Genomic DNA, 23,698 nt, shown 5'->3' with positions numbered 1-23,698 from the left:
GTTTATAGTTATTTACGTTTACTAAATGGCATATCCTTTTATATTTTGTTCTTAGATTAATTTGAACTTGGTGTATGTGTGTGTGTGTGTGTGTGTATACTTGTGTATGCTTCTTCATTGTGTGCCATGATCAGGCCAAGGGAACAATCTTGTATTCATTGCAACATTTCATCCATGATAATTTTTTATTTATGATCTATGGTGGACCTCAAAACCTATTATATGTAACATTAATATAAAACAGGATCTTAAAGCAAATTTGCAAGCTATATCTAGGAAAGAACATTAAATATAATTAATGGCACATGGAACAAAATTTAAACAAATAATAATAATAATAATTGTACTTGTTGGAAGCTATTATGTACCCCCATAAAAGGCCATGCTCTCTTAATCCATCCCTGTGTGAACAGACCTATTGTTGGGTGGGAACTTTTGGTTCAGTTGTTTCCATGGAGATGTGACCCAGCCCATTCAAGGTGGACCTAAATCACCTTGCTGGGGTCCTCTATGAGTACATAAGAGACAGATGAAACTCAGAGAGCTGACCGAAGCTAGGAGAGACAGAAATGCCTGGGAGAAACAAGGAAGGATCCAGAGAAGCTAAGAGCCAAAGAAAATGCCCTCAGAGATATTTTTGGAGAAAAGGACCATAAGAAATCACCATGTGCCTTCCCATGTGACAGAGGAACCCTGGATGCCAGGAAACTTTCCTGAGAGAAGGTACCTTTCTCTTGATGCCTTCATTTGGACATTTTCATGGCCTTAGAATTGTAAATTTATAACCTAATATACACCCATTGAAAAAGCAAAAAGCCAACCCAATTCTGGTATATTGCATTCATGCAGCTTTAGCAATCTGAAACAGGAATAATAATAACAACAATAAGAATTCTATCAATTTTATGAGAATTTTATTGCTAATACTAAAAGTTTTTACTAATCCAGATAGCAAAAACCCTTGCAACACTAATTTTGCATGATCAGTAAAATTACTTTTATGCTATACATACCCCAAGGAAGGCATGATCCACAAATCTTACTTTACTTTAAGTTTTATGAAGGAGAATGACCAATGGAATAATCTTTAGGAGATAATAAAAAAGTGTTATTGGCTCAAATATTGGAAACCACTTAAATAGGGAATTAGTTAAATGAAATCAACCATATGTTGGATGATGTACTAATATTAATCATTTTATGAAAGAAAATTTAGTATTTTGACAATATAAGGTACTGGTAAAAGGACTTAAAACAGTTTTCTATATGATACCAATTTTGTCTAAACAAAAAGTGTGGCTAGAAAAATATATGGCATAATGTTGTCACTAACTATCTCTGATTCATAGAAATGCAGCAGTTTTAATTTTTTTCATGGTCCTTATTATCTTTACTTCAATCATGTAAATTAGCCATATATTTACTTAAATGTTACACAAAATTTCAATAAATATTACACAACAAGATTTTACTGATTTCAAAAGAAAAAAATCATCATTTACATTTCAATAAATATTTGACAAGGGAATTTTAAAAGATGACATCTCTAAATTACTTAAGCATAAGATATGGTTGATAATTATACCTAATGTACAATTTTCTACTGTGTATTAAATGAGATATAATAGCTATCTGTTTTCCTTAATTCTGAGTCATTTTAAAACTATGGCACAGTGCAGTATCATAAAATCCATTAGTTAGATAACCTAGGTTGTGTTTTTGAATGGTTATCGTTGAAGACGTGGACATTATCCTATGCATTACCCAGTATCCATGGCAAAGACTTTACCATAATAAGTAGATGTTATTAACTCAGCAATTTATCTTGAACAAGATGTTGTGAGTATTTCAAACCGGGAAGGAGCATTAGTGAAAAGGAGTAAACCTTTTGGTAGTAGAACTACCAAAAACTAAAAAGTGCTTTTTTTTAAATGCTAGTCGATCTCGTATAGTCTATTATGGACATTAAAATCAAATCCCCTTTTCTGTCAGAAGAAGCAAGCCAGATTGACATTTTATTCAAACAAAATTAAACTTTGCGCAGCAGTATCTATCCCCATTAAGTATCCTTATGTGCTGCTGACACAACAAAAACTAGTTATGGATAAAGGAAAAGAAATTCTAACTGGTTTTATCATTCATGTGTATTTGCAATATAGTATATGCTATACTAGGACGACTAAGATATTTGGTTACTCTTTCCTGCACATCTATACAATGGCTAACATATGTTAGGAGCCCAGTATTTTTTCATTGTAAATGGAATAGCTAGAAAATTTTGAGGAAGATGTCATAAGGTTGGAAAAATACTTTATATCTGCCCTATCTTCAAGTCTGAATTCATAAGTTCAACTTTTGAACTACCTTATTCGGACTTTGAATAAGAAATATTGTCATATAAAACATCCATTAGTGAACTTTCAACCTTATTTGAGGAATCAAGAGGCAATTGTAATTTTATTTCTCTCTGCAGCTCTTAAAAGTAAAGCTTTGTAAAAATTGTAGCCTGTTATCAGATAAGCATATGTTATCTACTAAAAATAAAGAATATGGAGACTTTCACCAAGATTTGCAGAAATTCATTGTCATAAATACTTGAAATTATGAAGAATATTTAGTCTTAAACAACTAGGAAAACAAAACATAAAACCAGATATACTTTCATGCATAATATCAGTAATCCAGGAATAATATTAATATTTATATTTATGCAGATGAGTTAAAGGGCAATAATTAGGTAAGGCATTAATACGGTAAACTTCAGTTATTATTTTCTGCCGTAACTTTTCATAAGGTTTTTAATAGAAATTCAGTTCTTGAGCTCTATCTAGGAAATCAGGAAGCTTCAAATTTTATCTTAATCTTCATTAGGAAAGAGAGATAAAAACAAATAAGCTAGCATTGGGATATTTCTTCTGGAGATAGTGTTTCAGAATCAACATAATTATATACCATATTCTATACAACCTAAATCCATACCTAATCACATTGCTTGATAGTCATAACAGTGCTTGATGGCCTGTAACATCAAGAAAAGTTTAAGATACATATTTAAATAAGAAGCTAGGAGGCATAGAAGACATTTTGGAAATTATTCTGTCAAAGTGGAATTCTAACAGCCTGGAATATAAAGGGTTAACCATCTACTAATTTGCATTGCAGGTTGTCCTTAATGTTTGATTTGTAAAAACACATAAGTAAAATTACGGTTGCATCTTTATTGTTAGGACAATGTTGAATGTTCTGTAATGAATCTTTTCTGATATAATACAATATTTAAAATTTTGATTCTGAATACTTTGATTTATAGATACAATATAAGAATTAACATTGAAAGTTAAGGAAAATTATAATTTATTTCTCAAAAAATATATCTGCCTCCTCAAAATTTTCTTGATGTTTCAAATAGAAGAGTGTGGAGTAGAAAGAGGGCATGGAATTTGCGAATTTAACAAAATCTCCACATATAACAAATTATAACTTTTATTACCAGAAATTTTGAAAAGTTTAGTAACCAGAATTATTTATACTTCAGGAATTGTAAGTAGCAAGGTTTTATGCCTATAAGTGAATTATGATAAATCTGCATTGCTTAGGGCATCCTATATACCCTATCAGAAATGTATTTCAAGCTGTGCTATTTGTTGGGACAAAAGTCCATTTTTGTCATTGGTGATGAGAACATAGAAATTAGAAGAGAAAATATCTAATTATATATTTCTCCACATGTTAGATCTGAAATTAAAAGGTCATAACACATTTTCATTATGTTGTAAGCTATTGACTTAGAACTGAAGCGGTAACTATTGGTATCATATAGGATTGAGTTGCAAAAACCATGTTAAGTGATTTTCTAAGAAAGAAATGTATAATGCTTCGCATATCTGATAACACAGATTTTAACACACATCATTATTTTATGTACTACTAAGAAAGATAAATATACTGCCAGTTTACTGTATTTGGTATTGATAAATGCAGTATTACAGTGACTCGTGGTTTACAAATACTCCACAAAAGCTGGAAGAGCTTCCCAGGATATTGCCAAGAGTCCAGAAGATGTTGTCACTGCCAGGAAGACTGAAGCTACCCAATGGGGAAACTGGTGAATATAGTGCCACACCATTTCTGCCATGATTGGGTAAAAAGTCAACATGACTTCAAAAGCTGCTGAATCATGAGGGCCACATGTGCAGAATCATTCATTTTTCTGTCACAAGGTGAACTGGCAAATTGGATTCCTTGCCCATTTCCTCCTTTCCTAGTTTGCTGTTTTTAGTATAATTATGTATTTTAGTAACATAAATATAGCCCAAAATTCCCCCTTTTAACCAAATTCAAATAAATAATTCAGTGCTGTTAATTCCATTCACAGTGCTGTGCTATCTTCAGCACCATCCATTACCAAAACTATTCCACAAACCCAAATAAAACTGTACTATTTAAGCATGAACTCCACATTCTCTACCACCACCACCACACCTAGTGTTCTATTCTAGTTTCTGAGTCTATATTTCCTTATTTTAATTATTTTATATCACTAGGATAGTATCGTATTTGTCCTTCTGTGTCTGGCTTACCTCACTTAACATGTCTTCCAGGTTCATCCACCTTGTCATATGTATCAGGACATCATTCCATTTTATTACTGAAAAGTATTCCATTGTATGTATATAGCACATTTTAATTATCCATTCATTGGTTACTTTCATCTTTTGCAATTAGGAATAATGCCATGATGGACATCAGTGTGCAGAAATCTGTTCAAATTCCTCTTTTCAATTCTTTTAGGTATACTCTGGAATAGTGAGATTCCTGGTTTGTATGGTAATTCTATACTTATCTTTCTAGGGAACTACCAAACTGTCTTCCTCAGAAACTGTATCATTTTATATTCCCATCAGCAAGAGTGAGTGCTCTTATTTCTTCATATCCTCTCCAACATTTGAAATTTTCCAGTTTTTTTTTAATAATAGCCATTCAAGTCTATGTGAAATTACATCTCATCATTTTTACTTGCATTTCCCTAATAGTTAATGATGTTGAGCTTCTTTCCCTCTTATTTTTTTGCTCATTTGTATGTCTTTTTGGAAGAAATGTGTTTTCAAGTCTCTGGCCCATTTTTCTTAAAGTGAGTTGTTGTTCTTTGTTATTGTTCAGTTTTATGTATGTGTTATATATTCTGAATATCAAACTTTTACCAGATGTGTGCCCCAATATTTTCTCCCATTAAGTAGGCTGTCTTTTTTATTTTCATGGTAAAGTACTCTGATGTGCAAACATTTTTAATTTTGATAAGGTCCCATTTATCTATTTTTTTTTCTTTTGTTGCTTGTGCTTTGGGTACAAAGTCTAAGAAACAATTTTTATCAGACAGTTCTGAAGATTCTCCCCTATGTTTTCTTCTAGGAGTTTTATAGTTTTGGTTCTTATATTTAGTTCTTTGATATATTTTGCATTGATTTTTATATGGTGTGAGGTAGGGATCCACCTCTTTTGTATATGCACATCCACTTTATTCATGATCGTTTGTTGCAAAAAACATGCTTTCAAATGAATGGATTTGACACCCTTCTTAAACATCAGTTAGCCATAAATGTGAGGGTTGATTTCTGAACTCTCAGATCTATACCATCAGTCTATAAGTCTGTCCTTGTGAAAAACATGTTGTTTTCTACAATTATGTTTTTGTAATAAATTTTAAGATCAGGAAATGTAAATCCTCTGATTTTATTCTTCTTTCTCAAGATGGCTTTGGCTATTTAAGGTCCTTAATCTTCCATATAAATTTGATGGTTGGCTTTTCCATTTCTACAAAGAAAGCTGTTGGAATTTGGATTGGGTTTCTGTTCAATCTGTAAATCATTTTGGACAGAACTGACATCTTAATAATGTTTAGTCTTTCAAGAACATGTAATGCCCTTCCATTTATTTAAGTCTTTCTTGATTTCTTATAGCAATGTTTGTAGTTTTCTATGCAAAAGTCTTGTACTTCCTTGGTTAGATTTATACTAGATTATTTTACTTGTTATTATAAAAGGATTTTTTTTTCTTGATTTCTCCTTCACATTGTTCATTATCAGAGTTAGAAATCCTATAGACTTTTTGCCCATTGATATTGAAACCTGTCATTATGCTGAATAGTTTGTTAGTTGCAGTAAATTTGCTGTGGATATTTAAAAGACTTCAGGATTTTCTATGTATAGGCTCATTTTATGTGCAAATTGGGAATGTTTCATTTCTAACTTTCCAATTTTGATGTATTCTATTTATCCTTCTTAAATGTTCTAGCTATAACTTCCAGTACAATGTTGAATAACAGTGGTGACAGTAGGCTTTCTTGTCTTGATCTTAGTCTCAAGGGAAAAGCTATCAGTTTTTCACCATTAACTATGATATCTGTGGGTTTTTCTTATACTCCCTTTAGCATTATGGAAAGTTTCCTCCTATTCCTAGTTTTCTAACTGTTGTTATTCAGAAGTGGTCCACAATTTTGTCAAATACCATGAGGACAAAATTTAACATCCTGAACCTATAACAATCATATTTGATACTAACTTATTGTCAATGGCATATATATATAAACTATTTTTTCCTCCATATCCCCACTTTTTTAGCACTTGTTGCAAACTTGTACACTATATGTCTGAAAATATTGAATTATTATAATTTTTATGCATTTGCATTATAGCACTTGTAAGAGGCAAGAATTGGAGTTACATAACAAAAATACAATCCAATAATACAGGTATTTATAATTATCCATGTGATAGCTTTACTGGAGGGCTATTTATGCTACTCTGATCTACTGTCTAGTGTCCTTTTCTTTCAGTCTGGAGAATTACCTTTATCATTGCTTATAGGGCAGGACTAGTGGTAATGACATCCTTAATTTTTGTTTATCTTGAAGTATCTTAATCTCTTCCTCATTTTTGAAAGGAAGTCTTTCTGAATATAAAATTCTTGATTGGCAATTGTTTTCATTTAGCATTTTAAATATTTTGTACCACTGCCTTTTTGTTTCCATGGTTTTCTGAAGAGAAATCAGCATTTAATTTTATTGGGATCCCCTTGTACATAACTCAACACTTTTCTCTTGCAGCTTTCAGAACTCCCTCAATGTCTTTGATAATGGACAAGTTGATTATTATATATCTGAGCATGACTGTCTCTGTGTTTGTCCTGTTTTGGTTTCACTGGGCTTCTCAAATGTGCATGTTCATGTCTTTCTTTAAATTTGGGAAATGTTTTGCCATTATTTCTCTGAATACTCCTTCTTCCCTTTTCTTTCTTTTTTCTCCTTTTAGAAATACAATAATGCATATATTTGCATATTTGACAGTGTCCCACATGTCTCTTTGGCTCTATTTGTTTGGTTTTTTCTCTCTCTGTCTTTCAACCGGAATCATTTCATTTGACTTATTTTTCAGATCACTGATTCCTTCTTCTACCACTTCTAATCTGCTCTTGAAGCTTTCTAGGGAATTTTTTTGGGACAGGGATCATGTTCTTCACCTTCAATATTTGCTGCAGAGATTCCCATATCCTTCACTCGTTGCTTCTTTTTCATTTCCTTTAGTTATTTCTTTATGTTTTCTTTTACGTCCTTGAGCATATAGAAAATTATTTTTTCAGTTTATTTCTAGTAAGTCCAAAGCCCAATCTTCTTTGTCAATATTTTCTGCATTTCTATCTCATTCCATTTGATTGGCCTTCAATTACTGCTTTTATTGTTTTATAATCTTTTATTGCATATTGTGCATTTTAATATTGCAAAGTATTAACTCTTGGGATTTGATCCCTGACTTATCTGTTCCTTAAATTCGTATCCAGCTAATGACATGACAGAGATTTTCCTGAAAACTATAACCTAATCAAAACAAATAAACCAGGACTAAAAGCACCTTCCATTGTCTTTGCAAATGGGCCTACTTTTGTTGGTGGGACTCTTCAAAGTTTAGTCCTCCTATCAAGAGGATTATCCCAAAGCAAACGGGACTTTTGAAGTGACAATTTGGAAAAATAAAGAAGAAAACTAATTTGCCCAAATGGGCAAATGAACATTTTAGCCAACACGTGTTAATTATACAAAAGTATAAAATCGAAAACTTTTTAAAAAAAAAACAAAAACAAAAAGCATTGAACTTTAAGAACAAATCTCTTTTCTCTCCCTTACTACATATACCAGAAAGATTTTACCAAAACTTTTCAAGAAACAATTATTTATATGTATTCCTTTTTAACTTAGAGGCAATTTATTAAAATCGTTAAATTGAAAAGGTACTGGGTTAACCAAAACATGAATTAATTTTAATACACTTTTACCAGTGTCATCTTTTAATACTTTTTAAAATAGTATTCTTATGCACCTTAGAATCATTAATACCAAAGCCTTGGTACTACAAATTTAGATGAGTCAATTTATAGAAAATGCATAATACTTAACCTAATTGGCAAGCCCAATCCTCATTATACAGCAAATTAATCTAATCATATTTATTCTACTACAAAAATAAAGTCCAATTCAACTATAAATATTAAAATATGACACTTGTTTGGCACTTAACTGATTTAGGAATTGCAATTCTTAGGTAACTACATACTTAGTGAAGGCATGGAATCTTGCCATGAGTTTATTTCATGGATGAATTAATGCACCATGGTCTTCCACATTTCCTTCTGATGCTCTTTCAGTTTTCCTTTAATGGGAAAACTCAAGAGTGATTAAATTATTTGACAGTAGTAAAATGATGGAAAAGAACATGTCATTAAATGAAAGTTATCATTACTTACATGGCATTATTCTGTAATATATCTGATTTCAGAATATCTTAATATTGTTTAAATTCCACAGTCTTAATGCTTTGGTTACCCTTAAAAGAAATACATTGAATCATCTCCCTCTAAAATCTTTGGTCCTAACCACTGGACCTGTGAAAGTGATCACATCTGCAAATAAGACTGAGGATGGACTTAGTTAAAATCTAATATGACTGGTGCCCCTATAAAAAGAAGAGAAGAAACACAGACAAAGATCCGGGGGAGAACACCACATGAAGAGGGAGACAAGAAAAAAGGTCATGTGGAGACAGAGACAGAGAGGCATCCACAAGTCTATAGACATCAAGGATTGAAGGCAAATTCCAGAAGCTGAGGAGGTGAGAAATCTTTCTCCCCTACAGGTTTCACGTGCAGCATGGTCTTGATTTTAGACCTCCAGCCTCTAGAACAGAATTTAATTTCTGTTGTTGCAAGCCATCCAGTTTGTGCTATTTTGTTACAACAACACTAGGAAGCAAAGAGAAAAAATAATACATCTTGGATTCAGAATGGGTGGGAGTAACATTTTGATGACAGTTTTGTAAGAATGCCTATGGGCCATTAATTTTATAATGTAATATTATGGGATTTATATATGTGGAATTTAATTCCTGTTAAACTGTCTATGTCTGGACACCTAAGTTTGGTGTCTTCTGAAAAGAACAAAACTAAGGCAGTTGTGCACACTAATAGAGATTCAATATGTACATTATAATGATAATCATTCTACACCTTAAATATTCTTCTTCAGTGTTCTCTGGAAATAAAGCATACACTGTGGCGAGTAATTTTCGTATCAGTTTGTATTTCTATATTAATTAATTTTATATAATAATAATAATCAATGAATTTCAAATGGGTTAATTTTTCTTATAATATTGGGTATTTTAGTGAATGTTTCATCATTGACCAAGACTTTCCAGGGCAGAAATCTGAAATCCCTTTCTCTTTATCTGGTTCATACCTTCCCTAACTCAGTTAACAGCCATGCACATTAATTTGTTTCGTTTTCAGTCTAATTTGTGCAAACATGTACCTACAAACATTCCCATTGTGGCTAATAAGAATATTGGCAAAATCCAAAGAATTTTGCTCTCACACATGGATGCTATTTTACATTCACAGGAAAAAAATGCTACAGGGTGCCATAAGAAGATGTTTATCTTTCCACATCTTCATAATGTCATGGTGAAATTATTTCCATGAATAATGAGATGGTGAAATTCTCAGCTGTCTTGCTTTCTTTTAGCTTTAGCTTTATTATAAGTGACTTTTTAATGTTTTTCTTTCACTCTGTTAAGTTTCAGGTAACTTCTCTAGCAAGTTATTTTTTCATAACATTCTGTGTACACTGAGCAAACTTAGTTTGGTATATAGTTATTTCAATATATGACTCCTTTTCATTCTTTTTCTTATTCAATTAGCAGAAGCAAAATTAAATCACATCTCTTTTCAAATAATTTTCTATGCAACATTGGAATAATTTCATTTGTTTCAATTTGCAAAAATGAGCTTTGGCTTTAAACACATGTACTAAAAATAATTTTCTACTGCTGTTTATCTGTTTAATATTAAACCACATTGTAATGAGAGTCAGGAAACCTAGGTTTAGTGTCAAACCTCAACCTATGTAGCTCCTTAGGTAAATTTGGGCAAGAGGCCTCCAATATCCATAAATAAAATATATTAATTGAATTATCTTCTGATGTTTCTAGCTTCTTAATAAATATTTTTTCTAAAATATCAATTTATCTATCCTTCCTGATTACTTTATGAATTAATTCTATATTTGGAATTTATTGTACAGTCTTCCATTGCATTAAGCATAATTATCAACATCCTTGATTTATTAATGCAGAAAATATAGCACAAGACTTGAAACTTGAAAAGCAGTAATATAACTTTTCTTTTTTGAAATTCCACATATCCAGAATTTCCTAATTAAGAGTTCATAACACTGAATTCTGAAATTTGACTTCATTGCAAAATCAGAATATCTGAAATCAGCAATGTTAACCTTATATAACCCAAAGTTCCCTCTGCAGTTAAGGACTTCTTACTGAGAACAATCCACCACTTCAGGAGAAAGTCCAAAGGATTCCAGACTCACAAATTCCAGTGTGCATCATGTGAATTTTGTTTCTTCCTCACTTTCTCCCCAAAAGCCACAGCTGACTTGGGTGCCTTTGCTGATTTAGTTTGCATGAATAAACCACAAAGGTAGTGGTAAGCAACAGCAGGAGCATAAAAGCGTACAGAGAACAGGACATATTTGAACAATATAAAAATTCTTAGTGAGAAGTTTGGAGAGCAATCTGTATTTAGTTCTATTTTACTTCTCTGGTTTTGGGACTTTCTTATTCCCTTTAGATGTGAGGTCAATTTTAATGGTATTGCATGTACTGGAACTGTTAGCAGCTCATAAAACTTATTTCATCATTGTCTTCGATGAAAAGTTAGATTTTATTTTCCAGCTTCTTTGCAGTTAGGGGAGTCTTGGGCCTAAGTTCTAGCCATTTGAATGGGAGAACAGATGATATCCATTATTTCCAAACTTGGCCCAGAAAGTACTCCCGTAAGTGATGTTCTATGCTTTTCTCTTTGTTGTATTTTCCCTGCTGCTAAAATCAGTACTATACAATGGGTTGGCTCAAGAACAGAAATTTATTGCCTCATGGTTTTGAGACTAGGAGAAATCCAAAATCCAGGCATCAGCTTTCTCTTTGAAGTCTGTGGCATTCGGGACTAGCTACTGTTTATCCTCGGGTCATTGGTCTTTCTTTATATCACCAGGCAATGCATACAGAGCATCTTCTCTTTTCTCTTCCAGGTTCTGGTGATGTCCCGATTGGGTCCCGGTCATTTTCCCCTGTGGTCCTCTATAAGGCACCCAGTAATAAGATTAAGACCCATCCTATTCAGCTGGCCACATCTTAATTAAAAAATAAAATCATCAAAAGTTCCTACTTAAAATGGGTTCACATCCACAGGAATAGAATAAGATTAAGAATATATTTTTTCTCGGGTATATCACTCCAAGCTACATCTTCCTTCCTTCCTCCCTCCCTCCCTTCCTCCCTCCTTTCCTCTCTTGCTTCCTTGCTTTATTCTTTCCTTCCTTCCTTTCTCTCTTTGAAGCAAATGGGCAAAATGACCTTGTTGGAGAACCACAAGATGGAAGGATTCTAGGCCCATGAAACATCACTTGGCTTGCTATAAGCAACACTGATTTTACGACTGAGTTTAGTATAGTAAGAAATAAGTTTCTATGTTTGAGAGTTTTTTGAGACATTATTTCTTGGCTTTTTCTTGTTGGAGTAACAAGCATTAACTTTACTAATATACTGCCTGACCAATGAGAAACATTTTTTGCCCAACCACACTGACTTGCCACAAAAAGCAATAAAATAAAATATTGCTCCTTTAACGTTAATCATAGCTTACATGGCCAATATAGATTAAATGCAGTGGTTTCCACTTCAGATAACTGCCTCTCTAATGATTCTCATATCTTTCCTGGGGTTCAGATTGACCTTCTCCTCTCACCCATAAGTGAGGAACACTGCCTATAAAGGTGGATGGCTCTGAGGGCAGTGTGTTATGCCCTGAAAAATGTCCAGCAATGCTCACAAATGACAATTAATGTCTCATACCATCCAAGATATCATTAGCATTTATCAGATCCTTTCAAAATGCTAATCCAAAGGAATAAAAAAATATTGGGGGATTCCAGTCACTGATCAGACAGTGATAACGGAATGAAAAAGAGGAATGCCTTCTTTCTTAGCAGAGAGATTGGGAGAGAAGTGGGGATCTCAGCCTCTCAATCCTTTCTCAAGGAATGTGCACCAATTACAACTCTACATCTGGGCTGTATAACCTACAGCAATAAATCCAGCTTTTTTTATGTTTTCTATTCCTATTGTATGAAGGTGCCCCAAATATATCTTACTGGATTCCATATTTCATCTTAGTATCTGGCTTCACTTAATGTAGGTCTTCACGCTGTTGATTATTTAATGATTACCTTAATATTCACCCTTGTGAAGCCTTTGACATTTATGGTCTATCATGGCAAGATTTCAAGAAAAGATTTAACAACTGGACAATCAATCAATAATATAATTAAGACTCACTGCCTTAGTCTCAAAGCTGCTTAATTTAATCATATTTCTATCCATAGTATAGGCATTCCAACTGGAGCTGAGAACAAAGTTGGCAAAAATTCCATCCTCTCCCTCAGACAATAATTATAATTACATATCTGCATCCTGCCCCATGAACCTCTAAATCAATTTAGCATAGACAAAGCCTGGATAAGCTAAAAATAGTTTCACGTTAGTTAAAAGTCTGTATCTTTAGACTTGGGTGAGGCTCTGTGAAAATTTTATGCATATATTAGTATTAGTAATTAAAATATTCCTAAACTGATAGATTTACTTTAGTTTCTCTCAAAAGCATATAGTTTTGATCCCTATATGCTTAAGGCTGTTGCATTTAATATTTTTTGAGTTTTCTTGAAAATCTATATGATAATGCTTATCTACTTTGGATTGCCTTTGTTGTAAGGAATTAAATAAGAATTTTCATTGACTATTATATGCTTTAGTAATTAGAAAGGAATAGAAATTTTCATCCTAATTGAGAAATGTTCTAACCCTATGTAAATGAGGGTAAATAAGTACTTAGGGAAACTATAAGGATGTAATTAAATGGACACTACTTTTAGTAACAATTAAATGCATATTGTAATCTTGACACATTGTGAAAATGAGGTGGTAGATCAACTTGTCAAAGTGAATACTAATGGAAATAAAACATGGTTAAGAGAGTCCTTTTAAAATTGGAAAACCAGAATAGTTAAGCAATTTCTTAAATTAAATGCCTCTGCAAATACATTATGTGAATCATTAAACTCTGAGGTTTGGATGTTCACCAACCACGAGGAAAATCTGCAATGTGACCATGAAGTATGGTAGATCAAATCATGCCCCCCCATAAAGACCGGTTGTGAGTCTAAAGAGTCCTATCCTCTAGTTCTATGGGTAGGAACTCATTTGTAAATGGGATCTTCTAAGATCCTACTAAGATGCGGCCAAAATAATTTATGGTGTGCCATATTCCAATAAAATTGGAGTCCTTATGAGCAAAGGAAACTTGGACATAGATTTTGAAGCCACAGAAGTTGTCAGAAAAAGACAGATTGCACATGACAGAGGTAGCGGTTGATTGCTAGCAATCAGAATTTGAAGGAGATATGGCCTGCCAATACCTTGATTTTGGATTTCTAACCAGAAAATTCCCTTTCTAAGCCAACAAATCTGTGATATTTGTCATAGCAGCCCTGGAAAACTTTGACAATTATTGGTACTATGAAATGAGATGAGCCAACAATAAATACCTAAATATGGTGAAACACTTTTAGAATTGGGTAATGCCTTGAGGTTGGAAAAATTTTTGAAGCATTTGATAAAAAAATATCCTAAATTGCTCTGAAAAGATTGCTGGCAGAAACATGGATATTAAAGGCTTGTCTGGTGAAGGCTCAGAAAAAAAAGTGAAGCAAACTGTATAGAAAGTCTATCTCATATTATAGAGTACATATATCACCATTAACAGAATGGTGATAGAAATATGGACATTAAAAGTGCTTTCAGTGTTACCTTAGAAGGAAATGATGGACATGTTATTGGAAACTGGAAGGAAAGTGAAGTCTATTATAAAGCGGCAGAGAACTTGGCAAAATTGTGTTCTGATGTAAGTTGGAAGGCAGAATTTGTAGTGATAAACTTGTATATGTAGCTGAAAAGATTTCAAAACAAGGTGTGAAATGTGTGGCCCAGTTTCTTCTTACTGCTTATGGTAAAATACAAGAGGAAAGAAATAAATTGAAGACTGAACTAAAGTAACCAGCACTGGATAATTTAAGAAATTCTTACCCTCTTCAGATAACTTGCTCTGAGAATAGGGCCAAAAGTAGATCTAACAGGACCCTCTGTGAGTTCCCAGGACATGAGTCCCCAGAGAGTAAGGCTCATGATAAGATTGGGGTGGAAGAGGCCTTTGCTGAAGAAATTAAGTGTATGATTTATGGATCCAATTAGGCATTTCAGAGGACATCAGGATTAGAGATGCCATTACCCAAGAAAGATCTGTTAAAAATCCTTTTATCTGATGGCTTGGACCTCTTTGAATTGCACAGAAAATCAACAAAGTTTTTGAGATTTTTGTAGGAGCAGAAACTCTATAAATCTTGACTGAAAAGGACAGAGATGGGATGAAAGGAGGGAAGGATAATCCTAAGGGTGGGAGCATGGATGCAAACTCTGGGCTGAAAAGGTCTCCTTGAGCTAAGAGAGAGGAACTGCCACCCTGGCAATTGGAGTGGGTGGTGACTCTGCTCCAGTATTTGGGGAGAATTTGACCACTACTCTAGTGCTTGGAAAGCATGGAACTTCCACTCCATTAGTCCAAGAGGACAAACCATCAAGCCACAGATGACTATCAGACCTTGAAATCTAATTGAGTTTGCACCACTGGGTTTCAGATTTGCTTGGGACACTTGACCCCAATATTCCTTCCAACTTTTCCCTTCTAAATGGAATGCATATCTTATGTCTGTCCCACCACTGCATTTTGGGAGCAGATTAGTTGTTTAACAAGCTTCACAGTTTCACAGAGAGGAACTTTTCCCCAGGATAGACCACACCCATAACTAATTTTGATAATTTTTTTTTTTTTGAAATGGCTTAAGGCTTTAGGGATGTTGGGAAGGGGTGAATATATTTTGCATGTGAAAATAATATGTCTTGTTTGGGCCCAGGTGGTGGACTGTAGCACATTAACTCAAACACCTAGTTCTATTAATGCAAACTAATGTGTAAATGTGATCTTCAGAGATCTTATTAGATTTATGTCAAACAGAAACAGTTGTGGGACTCAATCCAATGTGATGGTAGTCCCTATAAGCACAGGAAATTTGGACAGGGAATTAATAGACACAGGAAAAAACAGAAAGAGACAGACCAACATGTGACAGAGTCAATGACTGATTACCAGCAAGCCACCACCAGAACCCTACAGAATTTTGAGAAGGCATAGCAACCAATATCTCGATTTTGGATGGCTAACCTCAAAACAGTGAGCTAATATATTCCTTTGGTCTAAGCCAACCAGTCTGTGATGTTTGTTATAGCAGTACTGGTAAACTAAGATACAAGGTTTAAATTGAAATGTTACCCTTCAAAATGTCATAGAAGCAATGGGTATATATTGGTTATTCTTTCAAATATGAAAGATAATTTCAAAGTATGATTTCCTTGGAGCACGCATACAAAACAATGGGATTTGGTCATGCAGCCCCTAATATTATCAAAGAGACCTAGGTCTCTACCTTACAGTGATAACTTTGCTATTTAGCAGAAAGTCTTCATAAATATGACAAAAAATGAAAGGAATAGAAACCACCTGAAATAAAAGAGATAATATAAGGAGCGGAGTTTGTGGCCCTTAGAGCAGAGATTGGTTTTCACAATTACAGAGTCAAGACCTTGCCATTTCTCTAAATTATCATGGCTCTCATGAACATACTGTGTTCTGACATTCACCATGCATCTGAGGTCTTCAGAGGAGCAAAGGCTGAATAAACCAAGTTACAATGCCTGCCATATTTCCCTCAATTCTAGAGTTCCTCAGACACCTATGAGAATGTTTTCTCGCCTCATTGACAGTAATTCTGTGCGGATTGCTGAACATTTCCCTAGGCAATTTGGGTAATATGTGCCTGGGGATAACTTGGAAGGACATTACTAGCTTCTTTAAAAGCTAATTATACTTATAATTATCACAGAGTGACAATTTCTAAGGTTTGAATGGACTTTGAATGGTTAATGAGTCCACATCCCTTATGGTTCATGAATCTCTTCAGGGACAGGGAACTTAGTATTTCTCAAGAGAGAACAACATTTCTACAGACAGCTGTGAATATAAGAAAGTCATTCCTTATTTTGAGCTCAAAGTTATTTCTCTTCATTCTCAATGCACAGATTTTCTGGTGCAACGTTTCTTACAACATGGTACTCAAAGTAAACTCACTGAACTGGTTCTGAATTAAAGAAGCATAATATTAAGTGAATTTGCTTTTTTTTAACCTGAATTTACCTTTTAAAAATTATTTACCATCCTTTATATAGATGTAAATGGAAGGTGATTAAAACAGATGGCAATCACTTAACATCATCTTTGTAAATGCCGCGATGACTATTAATGAGCAACTTAAAGAATTTTTAAGTATAATTTTTTAGACAAAAGATTTTGAACTTCTGTGCCAGTTGTTCACGCTTACTCTTTATAAGATATAAATTAACTTTATAATTCTGGATGTCATCTGACATATGCAGAGCGGAAATTAACTCCCTTTCTAAACTTTTATATTGTACTCCAAGTTAAAAATAGCTCAGTAGAAACTGCAAATCACTGCCTCATACATACCCACCGTTATGTAAAACCTGTGTATTTTTCTGCAATATGTGCTGCTATTAAAAAAGATTCTCTATATTTGCATTTCATAAAGAAATGCAATATTTTATGACTCCAATTCCATTAGATTTTATCATGTTAAATTAAATCATTACTCCAATTTGTGTCAATATTTTAGAGTTACAATATTCTCACAACTAATATTTACTGTTCTCCCATTTCATCATCCATACATACACTATGCATATCTTCTGTGTGTTTATCTATATTTATGATTTAGGAAACTAAAAAAGAGAGCCACAGGAAGAACCCTCTATCACACCACAAAATAAAATTAAGTTAAATTGTTTTGGATTTATTAATCAACATATTTAAGATATAATTATTCAAATGGAGAGCAATATAATTTCCTGTCCTTGTATTCAATCCATATTTCCCTGTCTGATACATGAAAATGACCTGAAAGAAGAACTTTAAAATACTCAGATACACTGTTGAAAGCAACATTTTGCTTTTGTGTTTAAGTGAAACAAAGAAGCAAATGAGATACTGTGAATACCTTATTATAAGTAAATGTATGTCAGCTTCCAGTCATCACTACTTTCTCATCAATGCTCAAACAACTTGTTCTAATAAGTAAAACTTAGCCTGTGATGACATCAAGATTAATTATCTATATTTTATTAAAGACTCCTGTGCTCATTCTTTTTAAAAAACAGAATATATTTTGCTCATCTTTAATTTTGGACATTGTTTCAATTATCCATCACTGTGCAACAAACACCCCCAAAACTTAGTTGCTTTAAACAACAACTCATAATTTGGTAATTGTTGCTGAGCAGGACCACTCTCCCTGAGGCAGATAAATACCCATCTCAGGAAGCACAAACTTGTCTCCCATCTCTCACTTAAAGTGGATTGCATGGAACTGCCATCCACAGACCCTCACTGGAGCAGTTTGGCCTTCCCGAGAAACTGGCCCCAATAAGATCTCATCCCCTTCTCTTTTGGATCCTTGGCACTGTGTTAAGTAATAAAATGGTCATTTGCTGAAAGTTTCTGTTGTACCTGAGCCTGTATTTCCATGATGCTCCATGTAGCAACTTGCGCCACAGTGATATCACTCAAATGTCTATCAGTTCATTGATGTTATTGGCTGGAAGCCCTTGGTTCTCCTCCACATGACCTCTCTAGTAGTATAACCCATGTCTCTTACATGGCAGTACGGTTATTTCAATTGGGCAGACCCTATCTTGCTATGACTTATCAAGTTTCCGTAGAGTTAATGTGGGAGAGGATGATGGGAGTGTGTGGTTATCAGGATGTCTAGTTCATTTGGTGTCTTTAATGGGAAAGTCTACCCAATTACATTTCCTGCTCCTCACATTTCTTCAAAATAACTGACAGCCACTTTATAATTCCATTTGTAGACTATCACAGTGCCCTGCTAAATAATTAAAATAGACAAAAGTATTGACTATTATAAATCTCATATTTTCTTACCAATCTTGGGTTTCAATATTGATTTAAAATGTATTACTGGGATGGAAATCTAAATTTAAGACCAGAGCCAAGGCTGCTGAAGAGAAGGATCTGATTCAGAAGAAAACCAGGCAATGGCTGTATCCTGCAGACCACTGAGTAGACTCAGGGGGCAGAATATATTAGCTCCAAATAAAGACCAGGCAGGTAATATCTGTGGAAACAGAAGAAGAACCCAATGGTATATAATTGAATCAGGCAGATCAATTGCAATAGATGGCTGCATCTATGAGAGGCATGCTCTAGGAACTGGAAATAGCTATACTAAGATAGGAGCTGGTTTAATCAAAGAGAAGAAACAAAGAAGCAAGAGGGAGATATGTTTTCCCCAAGGGCAGGCTGAACTTTAGAATTTTCTCTAACAAGGAAATTCCTACAGTGATTATTTTAATCTATTTCACTCTCCCTATAGGATGCTCTACAGTTACTACCCAAAGAAATTCCACTTTCCCTTACTACATTTTCTTTTTCATTTTCAATCTATTATTAGTTTTCTTGAGACAGAAGATAGAAACAGTTAGTGATTGAGAAATTCTTCAGAGTTGTGTAGAAAAACCTCCAAATCATGAATGTATATTAATATTGTTGTTCACTAGATTTTAACTTACATACATAATTTGTATAAAAATGACATTTACTGTGATATTTAACAAAGCTCTCTAAACAAATTACAAAAAAGCTGTAAAAAGCAGGCATGCACCCACATATAAAGAGATATATAGGGCTTAGGGTTTATACTCATTTTCAAGATCACCAAGAGTTCACTATTAATTAAAACATCACAGATTTATGGCAAAGTTTATGTTATTTATTTAAAATAAGACAGAAGAAATACTTAGGGACCCCACCTTCTATTGTCATAGCAGTGGAGTGAAGGGAGGCAGAGAGCAGAAGTGAGGGAAGTTTGATGCTCAGAAATATGAACTATCATTCTTATGGGATATGCCTAGAGAACAGTTTTTAGAGAATCTGAATGCCAAATGAGGCTAAAATACCAGTGGTTTATTAACTGTTCTAGACCAGGAACAAGAAAGCAAAATAGGAGTCAGAGGACTAAGTTAAATGAAGCCACTATGGCAGAATCTGGGTAGAAACAAAGAGGAATTGGAAGCTGAGAGCAGGCAATTGCACATGGAATGGACTGAGATGGAATTATACTCAATACAGATAATGGCTGCATATAAACCCAAACAAGTCTTTCTATGAATTCATGTCCATGGGATGTAACCGAATTTCATCGAAGTATATAAATAACTTCCATCTCATTCCAGTCAATTGCATAAAGGATTGCACATAAAACCTTATGACTTCGTCAGGCATTGCAGAGGCAGAAAGCATTGATTTGGCGTTTGAAATGCTCCAATTATCAGAAGAGCCGTCTTCCACTCTTCATCCTTTTTTAATAAGCTATAAGATCTCCAAAAGGTGTTTTATACCTATTTTTTCTACCTACACCTGTGGGACAGTAACACTGACCATAACTGATCACTACACTGAGTCCACTCTAAAGGCAAATCTGGAGATTTTTCTATCCTTCTTCATGAAAATGGAGAAACCTCAAAAGATATGATAAGGACAGATGGCTCTGGCTCATTCTGCACTATGAATTGGTAATTCCTAAATGAACTGGACCTTTAGTTCTGAATGAACAAAAATGTTTTAGGATCTTCATAGATTACTGCCAATCTGAAAGGCTCAAAGGAAGATGTGGGAAGGAGAAAATGATTGATATATCCAACCTTAGCCACAGCATTTAAAGCTCTTCCCTTTCATTTTTCTGGAGAACGTTTCATAGCTGCCTGGGTACACCTCTATCCGTTGGACTATTGGGACAAAGAGTGCTGAGTATTCTTTAGGACACTGTTCTTTAGTGTCCTGAAAAGATGCTTCATACAAAGGTGAATGAGATTACTGAAATTTTTTTCAAATGTGGGTGACTAAAAAAGTTCCAAAATTAGCAGAATCTTTGGAGAGTTATGCTCTAATATTACAGAAGTGAATAATTCATCTTTGATAATGCATCTTTAATAAACTCTAAAGAACTCTAGCCTAAGGGTATGATTTAATCCAGGAAAATTAAAACCTTCTTGGAAAAGAAATTTATTCTTTCATAGTTCTAGATGCCAGAAGTCCAAAATCAAGGTGTCATCAAGGCTATGCTCCCTCCAAAGCCTCTAGGAGAAAATTATTCCTTGCTACTTCCAGTTTCTGGTGGCTTCAGGTGTTCCTTGGCTTGTGATGGCACCACTGGCTGTCTGCCCTCTCTGTCTATGTCTGTGTTTCTTCTCCACTTGTTTAAGGACATCAGTGCTCTGATTTGAATCTGTTATGCACCCCAGAAAAGACTATGGTTTTTAAATCTATTCTTATGGGTACAGACCTATGTTGGGTAGGACCTTTTGATTAGGTTGTTTCAATTGAGATGTAATCTGCCCATTTCAAGAGGGTCTTAATCCTTTACTGGAGTCCTTTACAAGAGAAAACAGAGAAACACTCAGAGAGAGCTGAGAGAGAAAGAAACACCGAGAAAAGCTGAGAGAGAGAGAGCCACTGGAATCAGAAGGGGAAAGCAATGGAATCCAAGAGCAAAGGACCAGCAGAAATTGACTCTGCCTTGTTATCTGACAGAGGAACCCCGGGTGCCAGCAGCCTTTCTTCAGACAGGTATTGTCCTGTTGATGCATTAATCTGGATATTTTCATGGCCTTAGAAGTGTACATTTGTAAACTAATAAATCCCTATTGTAAAAGCCAACACGTTTCTGGTATAGTGCATTCTGGCCACTTTAGCAAACTGAAATAATCAGCTACATTGGATTAAAGTCCACCCTAATCAGTATGAACTCAAATTAATTTAACTGTATCTGTGAAGACTTTATTTTCAATTAAGGTCACATTCACAGGTTTGGGTGGTTATGACTTTATCTTTTTGGTCAGACGATTCAACCCACTACACATACCATCCCAGACATTCATGACCACTTATCCAATCTCTGGATATGACTAACCTTTTTGTTTCTCTAGGAATATATGCTTGTTCTCCACTCTTTCTGGACCCCTATTATTTATCTGGCTCCTTGCATAAAGTATCAGATCATTTTCTGAGATCTCAGCTGAAAGTTTCCTGACAGACCTTAATTAATTAAAGTTTCTTCCCCAGTCACTAGATATCACCTCTCTTTATTTATTTCCTTCACAATCTGCAATTATTCTTTGTTTTCTTGCTCATTGTGCCTCCCTCAGGTCAAGGGCATATTCGCCTCTGTATACTCAGCATTTTTCAAATGCTAGGCAACCACACACCTATTAAAAGAGCTAAAATTTAAAAATAGTGATAAATACTGACAAGAATTCAGAAACAGGGTCATTCAAACACTTTGCGGGAAATGCAAAATGAAACAGCCACTGAAAAATTGAATGGCAGTTTCTTTAAATTCTAAACAAACACTTACTATACTACACAACAATTGTAGTCTTGGGCACTTACCTCAGAGAACTGAAAATGTATGTGTAAATAAAAATCTGTGCACTGTTATCCATAGCAACAGTACTTCAATAGCTAAAAACTGGAAACTAAGAATATATTCCTCAATATGTGAATAGTTAAGTAAACTATGCTATATTCAATTATGGAATACACTGAACAATACAAAGGAGGCAACTATGAAAATGCAACAATTTGAAGGCATCTCAGGGTCATTGTACTAAGTGAAAAACAGCCAATATCAAAAGATCACATACCATATGATTTCATTTATATAACTTTTTTTAGAAATAGAAAACAGATAAACAGCTGCCAGCAGTTAAAGAATGTGTGGGGTAGGGATAATTGTGACTATAAATCACAGGGAAGATCATTGTAGTAATAGAATAACTCTGCATCATGATTATGTGGTGGCTACAAGAACCTAAACCTGTGATAAAATGACACATCAAATTCCTGGTTTTAGTGTTGAACTATAATTGTACATGATCTAAACGCTGGAAAAAACAGAGCAAGGGTATATAGGACCTCTCTGTTTCACATTTGAAACTATCTGTGAATCTTTAATGAATCCATACTAGAAACTTTAAAAAGTATTATGTGTTAAATAAAGAATAGGAATAGCTAAAATTTATATAATACTATGTGCAAATGTTTTACATATATTATCTCATATAATTCAGCCAATAACTAGATAGTATGAATACTATTAATCTCCCTACTTGATACCTACATGGCTTGCCCAAGGTTGCAAAGCTAGGATGGAAAGAAGCCACAATTACCATAGAGACAGTCTGCTTTAGAGGATATACTCTTACTTATCACAACATGGAACTTCTCAAAAATGATTTTTGAATGAATGGATGAATGAATGAACACAATACAACAGCAGATATATTCACTCAACGGAGAAAACATCACACACTCTTTTAACAAACATAGGTTGACCTTCCACAATCCTCTTCATTCAGCTTGCTCAGAGCTGACTAGAGGGGGAAAAATCAAGTTAGGGAATATATTCTACATGTATTCTCTCATTACATCCCCAGAGTTCCCTGAGTAAACTTTTCTAAAGATGGATATTTTGCACACTTTTGAAACGGTTATTTTATTTGAGTAGTTTTGTGGATACAATCATGATAATGGGAGAAAAGGGTCACATACCACTTAATAAATATCAGCACAAATACCAAAAGAATTTGGTAAAGGAAAGGGAAGATTTACATTCTTTATACCATCTAATCACCTGAGATCTATCTTCCAAAACAGCACATTCCTTAGCCTAACCCCCTGTATTAGTTAGGGTTCACTAGAGAAACAAAATCAACAGGGAACATTCGCAAATATAAAATTTATAAAAGTGTCTCACGTGACC

General features: G+C 34.1%; 1 long non-coding RNA gene across 1 annotated transcript in view; it reads left to right on the top strand.

Moving 5' to 3' along the window:
* Positions 1 to 470: 470 nt before the first annotated feature.
* LOC143663591 (uncharacterized) overlaps positions 471 to 23,698 on the top strand; it is a 38,677-nt gene continuing 15,449 nt past the window's right edge. The window contains exon 1 of the long non-coding RNA XR_013166059.1: positions 471 to 723. This is a non-coding gene — a long non-coding RNA (uncharacterized LOC143663591). The remainder of the gene's footprint in view (positions 724 to 23,698) is intronic.

This window comes from Tamandua tetradactyla, chromosome 19, assembly GCF_023851605.1.
Source record: "Tamandua tetradactyla isolate mTamTet1 chromosome 19, mTamTet1.pri, whole genome shotgun sequence".
In the NCBI taxonomy this organism is placed as follows: Eukaryota; Metazoa; Chordata; class Mammalia; order Pilosa; family Myrmecophagidae; genus Tamandua; species Tamandua tetradactyla.
Note: the sequence above shows the minus strand (reverse complement) of the source record. Positions and strands in the feature narration are given on the sequence as shown.